This window comes from Amblyomma mixtum, chromosome 5 (assembly GCF_055824585.1).
Source record: "Amblyomma mixtum isolate Tamu chromosome 5, ASM5582458v1, whole genome shotgun sequence".
In the NCBI taxonomy this organism is placed as follows: Eukaryota; Metazoa; Arthropoda; class Arachnida; order Ixodida; family Ixodidae; genus Amblyomma; species Amblyomma mixtum.
Genome location: NC_143016.1, coordinates 66,275,647 through 66,299,328, shown reverse-complemented (window position 1 = coordinate 66,299,328; position 23,682 = coordinate 66,275,647). Strand labels below are relative to the sequence as shown.

Genomic DNA, 23,682 nt, shown 5'->3' with positions numbered 1-23,682 from the left:
GTACCGCTTCATGTAACCCCGCAGCGTAGTGGCAACTACGAAACTGCACCCCTCGCGTTCGATCAATACATGCGGAGGACATGGTACGCTTCGGCGAGCTTTGGTCGGCCGAATATACTTTTTTCCTCTCTTCTCCTTTCCCATTCCGTAATCTCGTCGATGGGTTTTGCGCCTATCCGCAGGCAGCTCTCCTGTTTCCATCGATTGCAGCGGAAAAACTGCCGCGCACATGAGCATGTGGTGTTTCTTTTAAACGCTTCTCTTTTCTTTCTTAGGTCTTTTTTTTTCTTCCCGTCGTACCCTGCGCTCACGACCGGGCAGTTTACTCTTGCGTCCGCTGTCATGAGCCTTCCGTGACTGTTTACTCTTTGAAGCGGTGCTTCCACGCCTCATTGCATACCTTTTTCCTGCTACTCACACAGGGCTGCTTTACAACCCTTTTTTCCCCGTAGCGAGCAGTTGGCGCTTTTACAATTTCATTCTTTTCCAACTTTTAATGTTCTTTTTTGTTAAAATGCGTCACAGCTTTGCTTACATCATAGACGACATCACATACCGTTCCGGTAGCGTGCGCTTCCATCTCGGAATCTCGTTTTAAAAGTACTTCTCCGATCCATTACTCTGAGCTGGTTTATTTTGTGTTTTCCTCCAGCAGCGACGTTCCTCATCGCAGTATCCGGCCGTGTTTAACGTAGTTGTAAGAAATATCGGCCATACTACTGACCAGCCTACTTGCAGTAGAATTGCGCATGCCTGACTGGGCGCACTATTGTATCGTGGGCCACGCATGAATGCAGAGAAGAGATTGATTTATTGATGTAGTTACACGTGCCGAATAATACCGTGCGCTATGAGGCTCGCTGTAGGGAGACGCGTCGGATTCGTATCGGTCACCTAGGTCTATTTTTCAACACGCATTTGCACCTCACGATGCGAGATTTTTTTTTTTTTTTTTCGTTTTTCCTTTGTGTCAGTGCGGCCGCTACAGCTAGAACCGTAACCTTCGACTTCGTGCGCAGATGCGGAAAATAGCAGCCACACTTGCCATTGCAGCGCGAGTGTAGGAAGCAAAAAACCTCCCCAAAAAAATGGCAGGGTTCTAAAGTTGTTAAACCTAGCAGGCGTGCGGAAACACGTGTTTAGCTTGACTGGCTCATGGTTTTGCTTTTTTGGGTGGTCGGCACATCTGGAGGCGATAATAGGCTCAGGTTAAGCTCTGATCGAGGTTAAGCTCAGAGTTTCTGGTAGTAGTACTTGCTCTGCGCAAGCTAGGTCCTTCTATTACTGCAGTGGAAGTCATTACCGATTCTTTATCTTTGTGTTCGTCCCTCGCATCTCGTGTTTACTGCCCCACTTTAAGCACTTTTTTATCGCTCCTTCCTTCGCGTTTGAGGCTTGTTCATTTGCTATGGGCACCCGGTCACAGCAGCGTGACAGTGAATGAGATCGCGGATAACCTCGCAAAGGCTTCCCTAGGCGGCCCCGTGTTGTCCATCATCCCGGCTACGGCGTATATCAATCACAACAGCTAGGTTCCAGCGACGAGCGTTATTAAGCGCGCAAGACACGGCACTTTTAACATCGGCGGAATATCAACATCTTCGATATTCCTGGAGCAGAAAAATTTGTCAATCTCGGCAGCTAGAGGTATCTTTGACGAGGTTGCGCTGCCGTATCCCCCCTCTAAATTTCTGTCTGCCCAGGTCTAGTTTGGCGTTATCTCCCCTCTGTGCATTTTGCCATGAGCCTGAATCTATCGATCATTTTTGGCTCCATTGTCGTCGTTTCACCTCTTTGAGAAGAAGACTGCTGGAGTTGCCCTTACAGTATCTTTGCCTTAGTTTGAGCAGCCCACTTTTGCTATCATTTGACGCCACCACGCTTGGGTTCAGTCACAGGTCTGTTTGTGACGCTGCTCAAAATTTCTTGCTGGAATCTAATCGACTGCCTTGCTAAAGCTTACAGTATTTTCTTTTTTGTGCCTTATTATATTTCGAATTAATTTCTCTTTTTTTCTCTCTCTCTCTTTCTGTCTCTCTCTCCAATCCAAACTCCTACCTTTTTTCAATCCCTGCCCTCCTTGCGGTAGACTCCCCCGGTGTTGCTCTCCCGTCTGCTTTTCTTTTGCTTTTACTATGTACATGAAAGAAGCGAACAGCCACAGAAACCAAGGGGCACAGGGGATTTTTTTATTTATTTATTTTGTGGTGTTGATCAATTTAGAATATTACTGAATATGTTATCGCTTAAAGCTAATTGATTAGAAAAGCAGAAGAAAAAACAACCACATGCCGCCGGTGGGATCCGAACCCACGATCTCCGAATTACGCGTCCGGTGCTCTACCTCTGAGCTACGGCGACGGCTGTCAAATCTTCTGTTTTCGGGGGTATTTATGTTCACAAGTAACCTAACCTTGAGAGTGTTCATCAGCGCCACCCACGTTCATAAGCGGCGGACGTAGAACGTCCTGAGTTACGTTCTACGTCCGCCGCAGGTCAGTAGCAACCTTTACCTCCCGATTCTTGGCCGATCCCCCAGTGTGAGTATGTGCCATCTTTTTGAAGGCTAACAGCAACAACAAGTGTGTTGCAGTTTAACACGAGGCGGCTGTCGTTCCGGAGCCAGCGAGGCTCATCTGTTCTCGCCGCCGCGGGTTCGAATCTCAGTCGCGGCAATATTTCATTTATTGGCTCAAGATGAAGATCAAGGTCAAGGCTTCAGCGATGGCTCGGATTTTGCAGCTTTGGCCGTCAGGTACAGTTAATCGCGCCAAAAAGAGCAGCTTTGACTACAGGCGATTTAGAGCGTCTTCAGTTAAAGCAATCCTGCAATAGTATTCCAATGGAAGGAGTGTTTAATGCTGTGAAGAATTTTTTTCTTCTTCCTGCGAAGGTGCCTACTTAAGCGTATTTCCTTATCGATAGTTTCGTTATCTACACTCGCAATTGGTGTTGTACAGACCGGATGTGTGACCTTGAGAGGGGCCTGTGGTCACCACTATGCGACGGGGTCCTAAAACGACTCCCAACCTCTGACTTCCATTCATTGCGCCACACGAAGCAACACAGCCTGTCGAAAGGTCTGATTACGGACTGAGAAGCAGTAAAAACTACTATGGAAAACAATTTCACTAACACCCTGAGCATTCATAAAATTAGCAACGATGTTACGCTCTCGACAATGACGAGTACTGAAGGTTTTGATCATTCTAATGCTATCTACGTAAAGCTAGCTTAAGTGAACTACTTTTGTTTCGTCTTCTGCGGAAAATTAGCTAATGTTAAAAAAGGTTCCTTTAGCATGACTAAAGAACCGTACGCTACACTGAATTTTCCCCTCTGGCACAGTTTTAAGTGGCTTTAAATGAAGTGTACGTGACAATGTTCCGTACAGCAGTAAACAACTGAAGGGATCAATGAAATAGAAGATTGGGGAAAGTAGTTTTCAATCTCACTGGCTGAGAAAGCAGCGCAAGTAAGAGCTAATACGGATTCAGTTATTCCAGAGACCAATAATCACATCTTGCTGTAGGTGTGCATGAAAGAAGGAAGCGAAAAGTTAAAGTACCTTGGCAATCTGAAGGGCGTTCTTGCGTCATACCAAAAGCAAGCGAAAATAAATATTGCATGGAAAAGCTTCCGTGGTGACAGTTATTGCTGCCCTTCGGTTGCCTCTGACACACGTGATAATAGAACGGAAACAACTTAATCCGGGGTTTGGGGGTAGCACGCAGGATCAGAAGAGGGAAAACTAGAAAGTCTATTCTGTTTTGTGTGAATACAATATGAGGCCTCGCGGCCGTCAATTCCCGGAATAAAGCACAATATCTCGCATCTCTCCGAGCAGCAGTGTAGTATTCCAGCACTTTTTAACATTGAAAAACTAAACAAAATGCACTTCTTAAGATTTGTCAACGTATGCAAATCTTTTTTTTCTCTTCTTTTCATTTGATATTGCTGTCTTCACCATGCTGCCCGCTGCCTCTGCATTCTTCGAAACGACACGAACTCGCGGGTGACTGTTAAGTGGGGGCGCATTTTCCCGGCGGCGGGCGGGTGGCATTGTTACATTTTGCTGTCCGACTCTCTGCATAATGGCGTCTGCATGTTTTTTGCTGCCTAATAATCCCCTCCTCATATCGTTAGCTGGACGCCGGTTTAAACATTACCAGTTGTGTGATGAATTGCTCCACCTTTCGGGGACTCCCAACTCTGGCGCTGACCAAGCCGTTAGGTGGCGCAACTACCGCGTAAACTCTGCAAATTAAATGGTACTCATATGAACTCTCTCCTTAGGACTCCTTTAGCCCATAAGCATCCCTTTTGTCGGCCGCTTTTTTTCTTCCTTTCCTCCATGCTTAACCGTAACTTTTACGCCACCGCGGAACCAGGCGCTAACGTAAACAATAAAGTAGAAAGTTCAAAGATCGCGCAATAGAAGGCACTGCCGACAGTACAGAGCTAAGGCAATAACGGGAGAGAAAGAGAGGGCGGAAAGTAATTAATGAGTGTCCTCGGGCGGTGAGATTAATCGGCAGAGTAGGTAAAGCTGCTGCTGCAGCCGCTTCCGAGTGACGCCGTTTCGAGGACCCCTCTAGTGACATAGGTGTCCCGAAAACTCGCGCTGCTGAAGGAAGGGTTTTGGGGGAGGGAACAGAGAGTGTGGCGTGTGGGTCCATCGTGCCTTTTCAAAAGCTCCTTCGATCGCGATAATGTGCGCACGGCGTGCATGACGGCGTGGCTGCGTGGTGCTTGAGCGGCTTCTTCGTGGCGTGCTACTTCCTGCCGTGTCAGCTGTGCGTGTGCGTGGGAAGGTGCGTGCACAATTGAACGATGGTTCGGCGCTACTCGTGTGCTGTGGAAATGACGGCTCCATCTCGAGCGTGGCTTCGAACTGGCTTGTGGACGTCTTTTGTGGGCATGTGTAGGCCGAGCAGACCTTCTGCCAGCTTTTATATCCGTACCCACCCTGTTTACCCAACCCTCATTCTATCCATGGCACCGTTCACCTCTCTGCTGGACGTTCAATCCTTGTCTTCATCTACCGAAGACATCAGATGCCTGTAGTGGCCATAACTTGGAGCTTGTTTGTACGAGCGGAGTATTCGAGATGAGGTAATCAAAGAGGCACCAGGTCTGCTCAGTCGACGTATAGCTGTCGAAGACATCAACAGACGACAGTCGATGAGAGCTTTTATTTATACTCCGAAGCAGATGAGCATGTCCGCGACAACCAAGCGCCTTTAAAAACTGCAGGTGAGTTAAAGGTCCCCAGGGAAGCTATATAGAGAAAAAAAACCGCGAGGCGCCCGTCGCCAATGTGACGGTGATCGATGTTAATTTTACCTTGAAACTGCTTACGCATTAAGACATACGCAGTTCCGCCACGACTGCACGCGTGTAAACATATTCAATGTAGAGTTCCAAGAAGACCACAACTTTCTAACTGCTCACATTTAGACAAGAGATGACCATAACATCAAAGGCTGTTCTTGTTAGTCCAAGCGGCAAAGCCACTGCTAAATTAAATACGGCAGAGTCAATGAAATAGTTTTTCACGAAAAGTATATAAAATAGAACGCCACCTCCCAAGGACAACTAAGGTGAACAGTCATCTGAGGCGGCACAAGGTTTCGACCAACAATGAAACTAGACTGCACTTCCGCATCGTTGCTAAGAGCGCAGCCATAGGTGCACAGAAGCGGGTAAAAGGTCATGGTAGGGCATGCTGATCTCTTCTGGGTAGTAGCGAACTGTACGGAACAAAATATGCTTCCCCATGCCTATTATCGGGCCGCTGCCTCCTTGCGACTGTAAATAGCTCTCTGCTGAGCGGTAACCGAAAACGAACTGAACCACTTTGCGCGCGAAATCTACAGAAACATCAGCAGAAGATCTGTATCACTCAGTTGCCCCGGCGTTTGCCTTTTGGTGCTTTTATTTGCGTCTGTGCTTCTGGGTTCGCATTTCCCCATGAATAAAAATACTGACCACTTCCCACCAAATTGCGAAATATCACACGACCTTACGGGGAGCAAACCAATATGCTGCATTCAAATTGCTTATATTTGCACAGTAAAGAAACTGTTTCTTATTCTTCCGGCCCGAAACAGCCATGTCGGTTGGCCAATATCTCACTTGACTCGAGCCGGAGATTCAGAAAAATCGATAACAAATCGAGTACCATATTGACCCTTTCAGCGCCAAGATGCTTGCTTTGCATGAGTACACAGTTGAGAGACTTGCGACCGATTTGCAAAGGCGGGCGAGTTGAATAAATAGCTATACTTTGCCATTGAGATGTGATGTCATCGATATCGCTAGAATGAAAGCTACGCATGGCAAAAGAAGCCATTGGTCTAAAATTCGCATAGATGCGCTGGCACCCTCAACTAGGTTGTGCTGCGTGCAAGTTTTTCTTCTCTGTTGTGCACGCGACTCTGCTGTATGGCTTTTCCAACACTCATGCTAATTTATTTGCATCAATATGGGTGGCTTTAGGCGTGAAGCCAATACAGCTGTGCAGAGAAGTGGAAGTAGTGAGAAACCAGTCCTCAAAATTGCGAAATACAGAAGGTTTTAACGACAGGAAAGATAGAGAAGTAGACGGGAATATCGTGTCTCTAGTCGACCACTTCGCACAAAGGAAAAGAGGAAGAAACAGAATGAAAAAATGGCGGAGAGCGTATGCATGACCGTCCATAAACTTAACACTGCATTGTCCCACAATGTAGAGGCAAGAAAGTGTACTTTGGCCGAAACAGAAGAATGCGCTTGAATTTACCCTCGCTCTGCCAAAGTTATGACACGCAGCATAATTGTTCTCACGTACCAAGATATCAGGATATGACCTAGTTGCCTTAATAGTATATCTCCTGATACGACAGTCTATGACGCGATGTGCAAGATATTTTGTGTCCATTGACAGCAAGCCCCAGAGGTTTAAGGAGTATGAACTGCGTCCATAATTGGCGCGCGAATATCATTTTTTTTGGAAGGCTTATACCGCAAATTATGGAAGAGAGCGTTATTTAAGCCGGATCTACATTTGTAGTACACGCACGTAGTGCACAGATGAATTACACTGCATTCGAATTTGTTTTCAAGCCTGCGTGAGCTATATGTGCCTCTCAGAACAGACAATGGGACGATTGGGACGTGCTCCGATGAAATAGTGTCTGCTGAATGAAGAAGCTGTGAAGGAGCACTGGGCAGTCTTATTTCTCTTGGCATACGTACTAAACAATGGGCCTAACTTTTCTCCGGCAGAGCCTTCCCCTTAACAACTCCATCTTCACTCCTCACTACTTGCCCCCCTTGCTCTCTTTATTCAGACCACCTATGGCGGACACGTAAAGTACTTGAACGCGTTTTTTTCTCTCTGCTCTATCGGGCATCATCATCATCCGAGATCCGAATGCGGAGGAGACGGGAGAAGAAAAGCTGCATTAGACGGAATGCAAACAACTGACGTCTGTTTAGAGGTTGAAAGGAAAAAAAATATTCAATCAAGAGAACAGAAAAGTACAATCAAACAAAACTAACAACCAACGAAGCTGCCGTGTCTTGACAGGAATACTGCAGCTTCAGCCCCCACTCCGTAAGTTTCATTTCAGCTAAGTCGACGGCATATCCACGAGACGGAAGAAGGTAGAAAGGAAAGGCGGGAAAACGGCTGCCGAGTCGGGGGCGGGAAAAAGTAAAATAAATGCGAAACACGCTCCTTTTCATTGCGTTTTCCTCCTCGTCGGCGTCCTTTCGACCAGACCTCCCCCCTCCGTGATAAGTCGACACAGCGCCGCGGTCCCAAGCGGGCAGTGCCGCATAATGCTCGGAAAGCCTCTCCGCAGCTCATTCCTCGCGCGGGCTTGCAACAGTTTACGCTTGAGGGCCGCCAATGCGTCTTCTCGGTTTGCGCCCGGTCTTTTCATCTTTTTGTTCCCCCTTTTGTTGCTGCTCCTTTGCTGGCGTGGCTGTCGCTGTTTCATTCAGGCTGTGTGTGGGGAACCCCGTATGGGCCGTTCAAGTGGCCCTCGGCAAAGCGGGCACAATCCCCAGGCAACCGCCGCCTCCGCAGCAGCCGCCTCTTCGTAACTCCGCGGCTTCGGGACGTTTGTTCAGGTCTGGCGAATCGCCATCGCTGGCCATCGAGTTCATCCACTGCCGGACACCAAAAAAAAAAGCAAACAGAGAAGGAGGAAACGTTGTAGGCGAGGCGGCGTGCTTTCTCTGCGGGGCGCGGCAGCGGCTGCAATTCGCAACCGCGTTGGCGGCAACGGACATTCATCACTAGCGGTTGGGAAGCGCTCGAGCCTCCCGCGGAAGGAAGACGCAACCTCCGCAATTCCCGTCGGCGAAATCGATGTGGTGGTGGTGGTTTGTCACTCTGCCCTCCCGAGTCAGAAGTGTCAAGATGCCATACGTTAAAAAAAAAAAAATTGGGGGGGATTCGGATTCAGCGAAGCGCTACACGGTGGCTTGAAAAGACTGCGGTTAGGAGTGGGTATGAAGATGAAAGGGAGTAGAATGAGTGGTTGGTATGAGTGCTCTGTATAGCGAAGAAGGTTATATTGGCTCTTCTGCTTGAACCTTCACACACTGAAGCCCCCAAGGTTTCTGGCGATTGCTTGCTCTGCCAGTCGCGCTCAGTTGGAAGAACTTGTTGGGTGCTTGTATATATTTGTGGCAGAGAGGAAGAGAGGGCGGCATCCGAAAAAGAAATGAAACTAGATGTGCGTTATTAGTTTGCTGCACGTAACATTGCCCAGTCGATATCAAGAGGAAGAAATGGGCTTGGGCAGGGCATGTAAGGTGAAGACAACATAACCGCCGGCCCTTAAGGGTAACGGAGTGGATTGCAAGAGAGGACAAGCGTAGTAGGGGGGCGGCAGCAAGAATGGTGGGCGGATGAGATTAAGAAGTTTGCGGAGGTTTGGTGGCCGCAGCAGGCAAAGGACAGGGTTAATTGGAGAGACATGGCAGAGGTGTTTGCCCTGCAGTGGGCGTAGTCAGGCTGATGACGATGATGATGAACATTGCCGCGGAGTGTAAGCTAACTTCAAGTGTGCTCCTCCTCAGTTTCACGTAGTCCGGCGCGGAATCCTGCGGTGGCGGCAAAGGGCACCTGCGCGATACGCAGTACATTATGCGAGCACAATACAATCTAGAAGAGATGAAAGAAAGGCAGGTAGAGACGCGGAACAGTGGGAGCAGTTGGGCAGGCGCCTGAAGCGCCAGCGGCTCCTGAAGGCGCGAAGTCACACAGATGAGGCCACGCGCTGTTTCCGAAGTTCCAACCGTATACAAAGTTTCAAGCCTTCCTCAGAATGGTACGAAAATAAAAGAAAGAAGAAAGAAAGAAGAAAGAAAGAAAGAGAGAAAAGAAAGGAAAGAGAGAAGAAAGAAAGAAGGAAGGAAGGAAGAAAGGAAGAGAGAAGAAGGAAAGAAAGGAAGGAAGAAAGAAAGAAAGAAAGAAAGAAAGGAGGAAAGAAAGAAAGAAAGAAAGAAAGAAAGAAAGAAAGAAAGAAAGAAAGAAAGAAGGAAAGAAAGAAAGAGAGAAGGAAAGAAAGAAAGAAAGGAAGAAAGGAAGAGAGAAGGAAAGGAAGGAAGGAAGAAAGAAAGAAAGAAAGAAGGAAAGAAAGAAAGAAAGAAAGGAAGGAAGGAAGAAAGAAAGAAAGAAAGAAGAAAGAAAGAAAGAAAGAAAGAAAGAAAGAAAGAAAGAAGGAAAGAAAGAAAGAGAGAAGGAAAGAAAGAAAGAAAGAAAGAAAGAGAGAAGGAAAGAAAGAAAGAAAGAAAGAAAGAGAGAAGGAAAGAAAGAAAGAAAGAAAGAAAGAAGGAAAGAAAGAAAGAAAGGAAGGAAGAAAGAAAGAAAGAAAGAAGGAAAGAAAGAGAGAAGGAAAGAAAGAAAGAAAGAAAGAAAGAAAGAAAGAAAGAAAGAAAGAAAGAAAGAAAGAGAGAAAGAAAGAAAGAGAGAAAGAAAGAAAGAAAGAAAGAAAGAAAGAAAGAAAGAAAGAAAGAAAGAAAGAAAGAAAGAAAGAGAGAAAGAAAGAAAGGAAGAAAGGGTGGTATAATTAGATTCGCTGAGCGGTGAAGCCGTGCGCCTTCGCAGAATCTGTTCAGAGTGAAACTTCATGGTGCTCTGTATACGTTTCTTGTTCATTTCCCTTGGTTGCGTTCTCTCACAACTGCGTATCAGGCGTCAGCACGTAACGTGAAAGCTCAGAAGGCTATCTGCAGGTGCTCACTCACATACACACGAAGGCAGTTCTTTCTTTGGAGCTTCCAGCAGCTGCATGGGAGGAGGACGGAATAAAATAAAAACAAAAGACAAGCAGAAATAAACAATATTTGCGGGGAGGGAAGAGTAGTGGCCGGCAGGCCGCAGCAGCAGAAATCGATGAACAATGCCTAACCGGTAAATACGGGGTGCTGAACGTTCCGACTGGATGTTCGACGGAGGAAAAAAGGCATAGGCGCTGCCACGTTGCCCGGTCTTTTTGACTGCTTCTTGATAAACGCTGACGTACGTGCAGCGGCGGTGGAGGTCGCTTCTACTCGGCTGCTGTGCGCAGGTAATCGGGCCTATACTAATAAAGCGATCACCGGGCCGCGTACTGGCACCAGGAATGCCTACGACTAGTGGCTCCAAGGAGCGGTCGCAAAACTAGCAGGCATCTTTTTTTCGTCAAATACCCCCATACGATGTTTTTCCTGTGTTGTTGAAACTCCTGCAGTGAATTAGGGAGAGCGACAAGAAAGGACGCTGGCAAAGTGTACAGCCTGCGAGCAGGCAATATTTTGCGAGGCTCAGGAACTGTGACAGAACAGAAAAGAAAGGCGGGGGGCAACAAATATTGGCAGAATAGAGAATGCGTTAGCCTCACTGCGAGACCTAACTTCATATTGCACAATGGAAGGCTGCTTGTTTCATAACGCTAGTAGCCTTGAATTTCGGAGTCTGCAGTACGTCTACAAGTGTAGCTCTAAATTTTAGGTTGCACAGCATGACCTTGGGCGAATATAGCCTGGAGGTATATTTATGGAAGGGACCGGTCCGTAATGAACCCCCTCCCCCCCCCCCCCCCCCCCTTGTAGAAATTTCGGATAGGAACCACATTTTCTGGACGATAAAGTCCCAGAATATATGGTTTAAATGAAACCCTCTCCCACACCACCTCCTCCAAGTGTGGCCTATAAATTCGCCGCTTCTCCTTGTTTCTTCCTTCCTTTAATTGCGCTCCTCTGCATTTATTCTTTTCGTCTATAGGCCGTTCTTCATTCCCTTTTTCATTTCTTGGTTGAGTTCAATCCTTCATTGTATGTTCGTCTTTCGGTCGATCGTTTGTCCACTCTGTCGCTCGCTGCTTCGCAAGCCCTTTGGTTTGTGGCGCGTTACTGCGGCTCTTTAAGCTGCAATGTCCATGACAGCAGTGCAGTAATCAGTCATATTCTTAATGATATTGTTACGTGCTTAGCACGCACGGGGGTTTATTCACAGAGGGGATCGGTCGGAGCAGGATGGAAGCAGGAAGCCTACCAGCGTCCTTCAGCTCTTTCTCTTCCTTTCTCTCTGCTGGTCCGTCCTTCATCTTCTGCTTCTTCCGTCGAGGTTCTGTGGAAGCACGTGACATTTCCCTCCTCGCAGACGAAGCCCGTCGGGCGAGTTAAATAGACCGTCTGGGATGGAATCGCTTGAGGCGGGCTACATGCACCACCTGAGACTGGCGTGACCGTCGACCACTAGCAGTTAGTCGTGATATAACATAATTAACGTCACTTATGCACTCCAACACAACAAACGGTCCAGTGTAGTGGGATAGCAGTTTCTGACACAGACCACGCTTGCGTAGAGGGGTCCACAACCACACAATGTCACCAGGAACATAAGAAACTTCTTGGTGTTGGACGTCGTAGCGGTTCTTGGAACGCTCTTGCGAAGATAAAATTCGAACGCGGGCAAGCTGGCGAGCTTCTTCAGCTCTGCAGAGTGTGATCGCAAGAGAAGGTTCGTCGTGGATGAAAAATGGTAGAATGGTGTCAAGGCCGCAGCGAAGCGAGCAAGCATAGAGCAGGTAAAAGGGGCTGTAGCCAGTTGTCTCATGTTGCGCTGTGTTGTATGCATGAGTAATGAACGGGAGGACGCCATCCCAGTCCTTATGATCTGCAGCGACGTACATAGCAAGCATGGTGGTGAGCGTCCGATTAGTGCGTTCTACCACACCGTTCGTTACCATATGGTTGTAATTTTTTTCTTGACATCATAATAAGATTTATTGGGGTTGCGTACACACATTTGCACTCTCCAGCATGTGCCTTTGTGAGGGCTTTGCACAATGTGTGTCAGCGCCGTTCAACTTTTGCCAGAGGGTGGACAACACAAGTCAAACACTGAGAAAAAGCAGGCTTTTTCCCCTGAGAATTCCGATATATATAAGCCTAACCGTTAGTCCATAGTGCAAGCTCACGCTAGATAAAACGTGAATTCTCTATACGCCTATTCTAACGAAAGGCAGATTTCCGATATATTCAAGCCTAACCATTAGTCTCTTGAGCAAGCTCATGACTGACATGTCGTAAATTCTCTGTACGCATATCATAACGAAAGGCGGATTACCGATGTATTTAAGCCAAACCGTTAGTCCCTAGTGCAAGCTCACACTTCTTGAAACATGGTTTTCTATACGCCTATTCTAACGAAAGACAGATTTTCGATATATTTAAGCCGAAGCATTAGTCTCTGGTTTGGTTTAGTTTGGTTTATTGGAGTTTAACGTCCCATAGCAACTCAGGCTATGATGGACGCCGTAGAGAAGGGCTCCAGAAATTTCGACCACCTGGGGTTCTTTAACGTTCACTGACATCGCACAGTACGCGGGCCTCTAGAATTTCGCCTTCATCGAAATTCGGCCGCCGCGGCCGGGATCGAACCCGCGTCTTTCGGGTCAGCAGTCGAGCGCCGTATCCACTGAGCCACCGCGGCGGGACCCATTAATCTCTAGAGCAAGCTCATGCCGGACATAAAGTAAATTTCTTATGTGCATAGCATAACTAAGGCAGATTGGTAATGTATTTAAGCCTAACCTTTAGTCCCTATTGTGAGCTCATGCCTTATATGACCATGAATTCTCTATATGCATATTACAACAAAAGAGGACTTATTTAGGTAGCACCCACATTGTCTTCAAGCACATGCTCTCAGATTTTAGCTTTTCTTAAAGTGATATCACTTTGGGGCACTTGGAGGATAGCAAAAGGAACGTCTTTTCCGAAAACCTCGAATAGCAAATGTTCTCCAGCTGCTGAACCACGCCGTGGTGTTCTGGGAACATCGGCTTTGTTGAATGGTCGCAGAGTGCCTTTCGCTCAGATGAGTTTCAGCCCCCCTTTTTTTACCCTCTGCCTTTTTTAGTGTTCCTTCGGAGATTTCACTGCCCTCCTCTGTTCTGAATGGGTGATCTTGAAAGCGTGGCAAACGGAGCGGATATTATGAATTATTTAGCCTTTGTAAGACGAAGAAAATGCAGGATCAGAATCGGACAGTTTTAGTCCGAAAGGAAATTCGTATCGGTTAACGTTCTCACCTCCGGCGCAGCCAAGCACAGCTCGTTAGCAAAAACGAACCGAGTGATAGAAATTAAGACGAAGAAGAAGCAAAAATTGAATTTCCAAAACTCTCATTAATGAAGAGCGAGTTGGCGGGCTAGTTAGTTCTTTTGCATGGTGAGGAAACAGCACAGGGACGAGACAAAAGGAACATTGAAAGACGCACACGGGCTCTGACTGTGAAGTTGATAGACAGCGCCCGTGTGTGCCTTTTAATGTTCCTTTAGTTCCGCCCCTGCGCTGTTCCCTCGCCGTGCTCTTCTTTAACAGAAAATGCGAATAACGCATCAATGCTAGGTTCTCAAATTTTCCTTTCTTTCTTCCTTCCTTTCTGCTGTCGAGTAGGTTCCGGACAATACAATGGCTCGGTGCCCTGCTCGCCACTCGCCTCGGATGCTCTTTACCATCGCCTCGCGCACATCGCATATAGACCAGGGCGGAGAAATCATTTAACAAAGAATTTGTGTAAAGTATGCGCTACCTGCGACTCTTGGAAAAGCTTTCCGACCTTGGTCTAGCCGCGAACTTTAAATATCTTTGGCTCAATCTGTATAAAAAGGTACGCAGAGAGAATATATTAATCATGAACTGGGCTAAAACGTTTCGCGCCATACCAATTATGTTGGAAATCGGTTCTCGCGCGCGTATTTGATCCTTACTACATATAAGTCCAAGTTTTGTAGGGGTATCCGGAACAGTAAAATATATTTCTGCTGCCGCGGTGGCTCAGTGGTTATGGCGCTCAGCTGCTGACCCGAAAGATGCGGGTTCGATCCCGGCCGCAGCGGTCGAATTTCGATGGAGGCGAAATTCTAGAGGCCCGTGTAGTGTGCGATGACACTACACGTTAAAGAACCCCAGGCGGTCGAAATTTCCGGAGCCCTTCACTACGGTGTCCCTGAGAGCCTGAGTTGCCTTGTGACGTTAGAGAGAGAGAAAGGAATTTTAATGAGGGAAAGGTGGAGAAAAAATCCCCATAAACCCATAAAACATATTTATAACGGCAGAACCTTTGCGACTAATATCCTGCAAAGAAAATGAAATGTATGCAACTCTCACAAAAGCCGCCGCGGTGGCCCAGTGGTTATGGTGCTCGGCTGCGGACCCGAAAGACGCGGGTTCGATCCCGGCCGCGGCGGCTAGAATTTCTTTGGAGGAGAAATTCTAGAGGCCCGTGTACTATGCGATGTCAGTGCACGTTAAAGAACCCCAGGTGGTCGAAATTTCCGGAGCCCTCCACTACGGCGTCTCTCATAGCCTTAGTCGCTTTGGGACGTTAAACCCCATAAACCAAACCAAACCAAACCAACTCTCACAAAAGAAAAATAAGAACATTCTCTTCAACGGCAAAAAATTTTACGTGACAAGTTGTTCGTGTAAGAGGCAAATTGCACCGCTTCCACCACTGTTCTTTTTTCCACCACTGTCTGGTTGCGACTGCGCACGTATCGAAAGTTCGCCTTTTCCACTCTTGAAACATCCCACCTGCGGGTAACTCTAGCCGGCCTCAAAACATGACAAATGTCGATATGAACGCAACGAATAATGAAAGCGAGGGAGGGAAAGAGGAAGGGAAGGAGAAATTCAGATGCGGCGGTCAAGTCCCGGCCGCTCGATCAGGTCAAGTTATCAATGCAACTCAAAAAGAACGCGCTGTTATGTAGCAAAAGCGCGTTTCTTTACGTACACGCGATGTTGACCGCAGACAGGATGTTTTTTTGTGACGGTACACCACCTGCGCAACTTCGCTCGCCCATCAATGCCTCCCCCCCCCCCCCCCCCCCTTTCCCCGATAATCCATCTTTCTCTCCTCTCTCTCTGTTCAATCAGGAGTGGCCAATCTGGCGAGTCAATCAACAAACGCAGACATCAAAAGGAAAAGCAGCTTATTCACGGGGGCGTATATAAGCTACCGAGGAAAACAGTGGGCGTGACTCGGTCCGGCACTATGCCTCTAATGCGCCGTCCGCGTGGCACGTCGGGCCTGCGTGAAATGGTCTCGACGAGCCTGTACGAGGCCAGATGGATTCACTGGACGCAGCAGCACGGCCATCTGCCGTAGCACGATTCTTTTATTTTTCTTCTTTCCTTTCTCTCCCTCTCTTTCACCCCCGTCGCTTTTGCTAGCGCATTGTTTCTCTCGCAAGCATACCAGCAAATCGTATAACTGGGGGCGTCGTGCGATATTAGGCCAATATTGCTCGAAGAGGTTCCGACGGTCGTTGCCGCTTGTAGCCGTACATTAGACGCATCACACAAGCATTCAATTGTTTTTTAGTAGTGGCTTATACCAGCCATTTTAAGTATTTCGATGTGTTTCACATGGTCCTCACAATACTAGGCAGCTTGCAAAGTATTTTCTGCACATTCCGGAACAGCCTCCTTGGCTTGAGATTGAAGGTGCTTGGCCGTTCAGTAAGAGTGACAGCTTGACAGCTAGTGCACAGACTGCGTTGAGGGGCATCAGTTGTGCAGCTTTACCTAGGCGAACAGTTTTTATCACTATTACTTGGCGGCATGCCGCAGGTTGTTTATTGCTTCGGTGGATCTAGGCGTCTACCCCATAGAATGTTCGCGTCGGGCTCGTTTCCAGAGTATTCGCGCCTCGCGGCTATTCTTGCCGAGCACATGCAGGCGCTGGGTTTATGTAGCCACTAAGACACTTCCGCGTGCGCATTCGTGCTGCCGCATTAACTTCTTATGTGTGCCGACGGCCTTCTCCGCTGACGGAAGGGCGATGTTTACGCCACCGCAGTAAACTTTCTACTTGAGGTCCGAGGCCTTCTTTCCCCGGGATGCGCTCTACGATGCTTTTTAGGGCGAGGAATCGGCATAACACTTTGTCGTCTTTGAACACTCACGCCATGTGCATTCTTGCCTGCGCTCCACTTGATAGGGCGGCGAGCGGTTAGCAAAAAACAGTGGCGGTGAAATTCGCAAGAAGGTGCCTTACTCGCACCGCCGCCCCTGCAGCGTCGCAACGTGTAGATAGGCTCCCTGCGGCACTACAGCTGCTGGACGAGCTGCTACGAGCTGTAGAAGGGCAGCAACCGGTTGTGCTGAGGACTCCCGTTTTGTAGTCAGCGCCAGTAACTCGAGCAGATCATGATCAACAGTCGTGTCACGCTATTCAAACTTATGACTTTGAGTCAAGTGCTGTCTAGTTTTCCGAGAAACTGAGATCGAGTGAGCTTTTGTTACGAGGAATGAACGTGACAGAGAGTGCAAAAGCGCTGTCGGCGTTTCCTGCCTAACCGTAGACGAGTTGTTCATTCCCTCCTTTATGTTTTTATAGAAGCCGCACAACAGGAGAAACCTGCGAACGGGCGGGCAGCAAAAGGGATTGCTCGGTCGGTATAAACATGACTCCTAAGTTTTAGGTTTTTAAATTTATTGTCAGTTATAATGCGAACCCCAAGGAAAATTCTGCGGGTCGATCTGGAGCAAGTTTTGTCACTCTGCAGTGGCGAATGCGTATTCCACAAGTCATCCAGAACTGGGTTCGCGTGTTTCACTGGTCGTTCGGAGCAAATCGCTCCTCGCGGAGCACCCCCTCTCGATTAGCCAAGCATGAGGCGGATTTAGCACGAACCCCGAGGGTGCAGTGCCATCATTTCCAGAATGAACATGCCGCTAAACAAGGGCATTTGTTTATCTTTTTTTTTAGATATCTTACGGCGTTGCCGCATTGAAGATTTACGCCTCTCGCCACGATTAGTTAGGAAAACAGTTTAAAGAGCCCAGAGAGACCAGCGCAAGTGACGATGGAAAAATGTATATCCTCTTAGAAGCGTTAATTAAAAGAATGTTTCCTGGCTCGTCTGGTATACGGTCGAAGAATCACCGGCTGCATCCACGCCGCTGCCCGCAATTCAGATGAAGCATGCATGCACTCGCGGCTTGCACTTACTACCGGTGTTCAACCCTGGTTTTTGTAAATGGCCTTTGAGCTCTACAAAAGGCGCGCCTCGCAAGCGAAGTGAAAGGTATGTTGAACAGTGTCATTATCTGATCATCATGCGAAAATGTGTGGACGGTTGCCAGGCCCACCTTCCAGAGCCGATTGAGCATGAGAGCTACTGTCGAGGACGCAGCAACACGCACAGAGTTGAACAGTGTTTGGGGAAGTAAGCGCCGATGGCGCGACATCTGGTAAGAATTCTGGAAACTACCGGTGATCTCGCAACTGCAAATTTTTTTTCTAACCGAAGTTTGCTGTCCCCGGGGTTCCATGTGACATGTTGAAGCATTCCGTATTTTGCAAGATGCTTTTGTGCAAAAGGTTTCATTGCGTGTGTTCGTGAAAACGAACGAATCAACTCAAACCTTAGGTCAAACAAAACACGAAAGCGCAAGCAAGTTCACGAGGCACCAATATGTCTCTGCTCTGAGCCTGCCCTTCCATTCACGTTTTGCAGAGGCTAAACGATGCTTATTAGGCAGCCGGATAAGTGAAGGAAGTGAATGCTCTGTTATGCAAATGCCAATAGAAAAGGAGGATGGAGACTGAATATCAGTTTAGCGTGAAACAGCAAGCCATAAAAATAAATTAATCAAAAACACAGTTCTGCAGGATTACATTGTGAAAATGTGGGTGATTCTCGATTTCTTCTTATAATATTCTCGTCCATAGACACAAGGAGAGGCAGGCGAAAACGAACTTTTGCAGGCCTGCAGTGCGCTGAATAACCACGCACGTTATGGGCAAAGTTAAATTCTAAATCCTTCCTCAAAGGCCTGTTTACAACCAACGTCCATTAAAATTTGAAGAAAGCCCACGCTGAATCCTTTCAATGGCCGAGGCCGAAAACGTTTTCATCTAGTCTGATCCCCGTTAAAGATGGAGCTATATATACGATCCCCGCTCGAGGCTACTTTCACTGGCTCCCGCTAAAGATCATGCCCTTTGAAATTCTTGGGGGAGAAACCGCATGCGTTAATTAGTCCCACTTCTCAGAAATCGCCTCTCCACGACGCCGAGGTCGGTTTACAAATGCTGGCTCAGACACTACTAGAAATAAAAAAATGAAATGTATATTTTTTTCTTGTGCTGAGATTACTTGATTCCTGCACGTTTGATAAGAGCCGTTGCTCAGTGAACGTGCGATGATGGTGTAAAATAATCGGTCACTTGAGGGTGCAGTGCCAGCTTAACAGAAAGATGGGCGCAGAGCTGTTACAGTATATATAATGCCTGAAAAACTATAAGGGCATACTATATGCAGAGCTAAATCTTTATATACTTGCATGGTGCACCGGCGTTATGTTTACGCACGTTACAAAGAACCGCAAGGGCTCTGATCCTTAAGAGCAATGACAGAGCCGCTGTACTGACATGTACGAGCGGAGTCATTTGCATCACAGGCGCCCACACGCACATATAAATGTTTATATTATTCATAACAAATGTGAGCATAAAGGTCATTAAAGTTGCTCCAAATAGAAGTTGGCACAACTCATAGAGGTCTCTCCAGGTTCTCAGTATCAATATCCACATTCATAGAAAAAGGTATTTCCATAGAACTAATGTGAGAACCTGATACATGATCTTGAACTGGCTTCTATAGATGTACCTGCGACCATTCCGAAAAGCATGTTTATTGGCTAGAAGAAAAATGAGTGATCATCGCATAATGTTGGGACACGCGCTCAAGCAGGCTTTCTTTTTGAGGAGAAATGTTTTCGCCTGTGCACTGATTGTCAGCAAACTTTGCTTCTGCCCTTTGTGGCAGCACTTTTGAGTTCACCTAGGAAAGCTGACTCAAAAAATATTTCAGGTCCAAGCTCACCTCGAAGACGTTAAAGAGGCCCCCATGTCCTTTAATGCATACGCCAAATAGGCGAAATAGGTCATCTAGGCCACGTAGGTCGCATTGGCCACGTAGGAGGATAGGCTGTCCATTTCCAAGTGATTTTGCAAGAATATGAAAAAAAAAAACGAGGAAGAAGTTGTACACTAAGAAGAAGATAGCCACAGAACAGACTACAGGTACAAGCAGCCAGATGGACCGCATTTTGACAGCACTTGAACCTAGATTTTAACAAGTGCAACTGCTTCTTTCTGTGTGTTGTCTTTACCATTGTCGGGTATTATACGTAAAGGGAATAAAGTAACAACTTACTTGCGAATGCCTTACTATAAAGCTGGTGCTTGCAGTGGTAAAATAGGGATTTTGTTCCCCATAAGTGGAGGTTTCGGTACATAAATAACAGGGGATGTTATGAGCATTGCAATTAAACAGTAAAAAAAAAATGAAAGCTGCCTGGGGTGCAAGGCCAGAAGTAGGAGACAAGGTCCCAAGGGCGTTCTCATTGCGGTCGTCTCCGCACTGCCTGTGACTAAGCGCGTTCAAGCGAAAGTCTCGTCGCTCGGTGCCTCAGCGGTAAAGCGTCTGGCATCGTTCCAGCTGGCTCGGCGGCGGTGAACCAAAATAAGCCAGATTCATTCGCCCTAGACGGAAATGGTACGGCTCTCATAAGACATTCAGGCTTTCTTTTCATGCTTGAGTCGAATTTTTTTCTTTCTCGCGACAAGGTAGGGATGCTCACAAAAGGCACAGCAGTCGAATTCTGCGAAGCACATTCGCCGCCTCAAATCCGTCACCCCTGTTGTAGACATGTTCGTGAAAGGAAAAGCGTGAAAAGCTGTTGTATCGAAAAAAAACGGCTTCTTTACGCCTGTTCTTGCCGTCAGGACACGAATATGGGTCGCTGGAAGAGATAATGAAACGTACGGTATGCAACAAAGGTACCACTTCCCCGCGGCATTATGAAAACTTATCGACAAGCAAGAGAAGCTGCTCAGGTGGTTTCTTCATGCTTGATGGATACATATTTCGAGGGCACCTCTTTTTGACCAAATGGCGTAAGATGGAATCGCATTATTAACAGTGTCACGTAGTGGTAACGACAGTCCGGCAGTCAGGGCTCTGTTTTACTCCGACGTATCGCGCGCGGTACTGCCACGTCACATTGGCCAAAGCGCCGCCGATCACGTCTGTGGTCAAGCGGCGTCGTAGTATAGAGGATCTCTCTATGCTCCGACGGCACTTGACCACGGACGTGTTCGGCGGCTTCGGTGCGCTCTAACGGTGCTGGCGTCGAAATGGAACATGTGCCTATTCGGCGCGTGACGCGTCGAAGCCGCGAACCCAAAATGCACCGCGCGCGTCGGCTGCGGAGCGCGCAGCCGCTACTCGGAGGCAGCAGGCCGGACGAATGGATTTCTGCGCATGCGCGCCGCTTTGCGCTCAGCGCTGTCTCTCGTCGACGCGGCCGGAGTATAGAGGGGAGTATTTCAGCCCGGCACAGCGTCGCCAGTGTGACGTGTCCGACCACAACCGCCACGCTAGCGCGCGCCGAGAACGTCGGAGTATAACAGAGCCATCAGAAAAAGAGCGAAAGGGGCTTCCAAACGAAACCGTTTACTGGGCTGACCTGCGCCCACAATTAAATTGACCGGCGTTCGTCCAGCAGAATGCTTGCCACACTCGTTCACGCTAAATTTAAAGCTGGCAAGGAACCATCAAGGTAAGGTGCCAAATTAACAACAACATTTTGGAACAAAGTGCAAGCAGCTGCACGTGGGTGCGATCATTCGAGATAAGTATGGTGTCATCATGCGTCACAAAGAAAAAGATATTTCAGCGTGAACAAACAAACAGTGCTAAGATTCGCGGCAATAGGAAATTATCTCCAATATGATGACCGTGATTTCAGTTAGGCGGAGTGAATTGTGGATCGGTTTCCGAGACGCTTTCACATACTGCACCAGACTTGGGTGCTGCTGCGGCTTACGACCCCCATGATGGTTTTGGCGGCGCTGATGATGATGAGGATGACGACGATGATGTTTTCACTCTTGAAATGCTGATGCATGGGATAATTTAATAGCAAATGGTCGAGCCCAAAAATGTCTCAGCCGCCGTAAGGCGCCACATCTGCTTCTTTATGAGCATCCCGCGTCTGCGAAGAACCTTTTAAATTAAGGTTCTATTCGCATCGGACACAGAAACCCTTGGGCAGACCAGTGTTTGGGAAGCATAAAGAGATATGTCTATAAAAGCAACTGCAGCAACAATACGCACAAAAAAACACAGTTTCGGTAGCATAGAGAGATGTGTCTATAAAAGCAACTGCAACAACAATACGCACAAAGAAACACAGTTTCGGCAGCATAGAGAGATGTGTCTATAAACGCAACTGCAGCAACAATACGCACAAACAAACTCATTTCGGTAGCATAGAGAGATGTGTCTATAAAAGCAACTGCAGCAACAATACGCACGAGCAAACACAGACACACACAAACAAACCCACGCATCAGCGCAGCAACACTTACAGACGCAACGTCGTTCACGCGTATGATAGAACAGTAGGTTCAAGCAATGCAGCAGCAAACAAATTTCATAAAAGCTGTCGATAAGGATGCGACGCAGATAACGCTTAAAAGTTACCTGCGCCAACTTAATGACCGACAGAGGCTCCCAGGAAACATGGAATTAGATAAACGTCCGGAACTCTGCCCAGTCAGCCCGCTGAGCCTCAAATTGCGCGTGTATACTATACATACCGCGCAGGTAAAGTGGACCAGAGCCAGAGCAGGGCTACAGCGGCCTGCTCGCGTCAGCCAGCGGTGTAGTAGTGAAAGCTCGCGCGCGCGCGCGGCCCGGGCGCTAACATAGAGTCATCTTAGTAGCCTCTCAATCATGCTGAGGAAGAAGCCTTTGGCCGCCAGATTAATGACCGGCTTTTTTCGTGACGCGTGATGCATCACTTCCGGCACGGTTTCCTGTCCCTGCCTCGGTTATACCGTTTCCTCCTCGCTATAACTCCTATTTTTCTTCTGCTTTCGTCTTTTTTTTTTGTCTGTGTATCTCTCCTGAAGTGGGAAAGGAGACGGCGTAGCTTTGCATCGAACAGATTCGCTTCAGCACACCGTCTCTACAGCGGCCGCATCCCTTCTCATCCTCTCTCACTCATCTTCCATCTCCGCTCCCGTTCACATCCGCATCTCCAAACCCTATGCCCCTCTCACGCCCACGTGGTTGCACTCGCACCCTTATCAATGCACTGCCCGTTCATTCGCAACGTTTTTTGGCTTTTCGCTGTTTTGCTTCGACCCATCGCTGCTGCGTCGCTGTCTCGTCCTCTTCATTCCCTGCATTGGTCCGCTCAAATAGCGTCAGCGCAGGCGGTGTCTTAGCGAAAGTGAACTCTACGCTCCTCCTTGTCGTATAGTGGAAAGCATGCTACGCCGTTCATCGCGCATTCAGCGTTCTTCTAGGTCAGTGGTCCTACGTGCGGACGATTCACGCATATACATCGAGTATACAGGCAAAAGAATTGTGTTTTTTTTTTTTTTGTAGTAGAATCTTTGAAAACGAACTCATTCTTGCTTTCGGGTGACACAGACTACCCTTTTTCTGGGTTCTTCCTTTTCCCGCGAAATAGTCCTCTCCACACCCTCCCTTTCACTGAGATGTAATTAGAGATTTAATTTTAATTTATGTTTAAGCGGGTCGATGTGTTTTATGCGGTTTAACGTACCAAACTAACTCATGCTATGCGGGACGTCGTAATGGAGGGCTCTGGAAAATTTCGACCACCTGGAGTTCTTTAACGTGCACTGACATCGCACAGTATACGGGTCGGTAGCATTTCGCCTTTATCGAAATGCGATAGCCGCGGCGGGAATCGAACCCGCGTCTTTCGGGTCAGCAGCCGAGCACCATAACCACTAGGCCACGACGGCGGCTGAACTAAAGGATTATCCCTGATCACTCTTTTCAGGCCAAGTGGAAGGCGACATGAAAGGGGTGGAATGTGTGAAAGCTGCAGGTAAAACGTTCGAGGTCTTTTTATACTAGTTTTAAAAAGGATGTCGTAATCGCCGAATAAATCTGCGGTGGGGTTTAGGCTGCTCTGCAGCGCACAGCGACGGGCAGGGTCTCCAATGATGACGTCATCTACAGAGCGGCACACATCCGACTCAGAAACGTTTGCATCGAAGAAAATCAGCGCCACCGAAAGTAAAGGCCGTGATACGTAGTTTGCCAGCATCGAACACCGCACTGTAGG

General features: G+C 47.7%; 1 non-coding gene across 1 annotated transcript; it reads right to left on the bottom strand.

The window, feature by feature from the left end:
• Positions 1 to 23,284: 23,284 nt before the first annotated feature.
• On the bottom strand, positions 23,285 to 23,356 carry TRNAS-GCU (transfer RNA serine (anticodon GCU)). The gene has a single exon. It is a non-coding gene; the product is annotated as a tRNA-Ser (tRNA).
• Positions 23,357 to 23,682: the final 326 nt, after the last annotated feature.